A 1,199-nucleotide genomic window follows, 5' to 3' on the forward strand; every position below is an offset into this window, starting at 1 on the left:
TCACCCACAGCTCACCTCCTGCTGTGTGGTCCGTGGTCCCAGTTTGGGGACCACAGGTGTAACTTATGCTCCAGGACCCTCTGTGGGATCAGGCTGTAGCCAGACTCCAGCGGAGACCACATCCTTGCTTAGCACCTTCCCCTGTCCTGTCCTGCTTTCCTCATTCCCCCTTTTCCCGAGAGCAATCCTCAATTATTTACAAGTGTCAGCATCCCTGTCTCAGGCTCTGCTTCTGAAGAACCCAGCCTAGGACACCTAGTAAGCTCCTCAGACTCGCTGTGTTTTGCAGATAGATCTCTTGCACTATTAATTATTAATTAAATAATTACTTAAATGATAAAATTAATAAAAATAATAATGCAGCAATCCACCCTCTGATCTCTGGGAGGGACCGAAGTTCTGTTAGGTGTCAAACACAGTTCCTCCTAGATGCCCCCTCCAGGGGTTCATTCGTACTGTTCTAACCACAGCTTTGTTGGCACAAATCAAAGTATGTGAAGGTGTTGTTCTGTGTGATCCTTGTGCAGCTGAGATGGTCTGGAGTGCAATGAGGCCCATGATAGGATCTGGGTCAGTGCAAGGGGATGTGAGAAAAGGATCTGAGGGAGAAAAATCCAGAGAAATAGAGCCACATGGGCTCAGCTCCTTCATTTATCCCTTGTGTAAACAGGTGACTCCCCAAGCCACAGTCTCCTCTTCTGCAAAATAGGTATGGTAGTCACAGTCCACCCTGTTCCCAATGTTTCTATGAGGAGCCAATGAGAGAATGCACATGAACACGCTCTTCTTACCATTAGCATCACTTTGAAGAACTTAGTATGTTCTAGAAATGTTACCAAGTGCTCTGGGGACACAAAACTAATTAGACATGGTCCACGTCCTGAAGGAGTTAATGTGACTTCAGTGGAGGAGCTGATATAACCACAGGAACCAGAAGGCTCTGAATGTGAGGGGGTGGCAGGTGGGAGAGGTCACCAGCTCCTGCTGTGGGAGTCAGGATGTAAACTCCAGGGGTTGTGAGGAGGGGAGGAGCAGGTAGAGATGGGCAGACTTGAGGGTGGGGGTCTGGAAATGCTCCACCCACCACAAAGTCTAGAGCTGGTGCTACTCCTCTACCAGGCACAGCAGTCCTGTGGACTCAGGTGCTCAGACTCTGCAATCTTGAACCCTGGCTCCTCTACTCACTAGCCAGGTGCCCC

Source organism: Propithecus coquereli, unplaced genomic scaffold (genome assembly GCF_000956105.1).
Source record: "Propithecus coquereli isolate 6110/MARCELLA unplaced genomic scaffold, Pcoq_1.0 Scaffold12, whole genome shotgun sequence".
NCBI classification, from domain to species: Eukaryota; Metazoa; Chordata; class Mammalia; order Primates; family Indriidae; genus Propithecus; species Propithecus coquereli.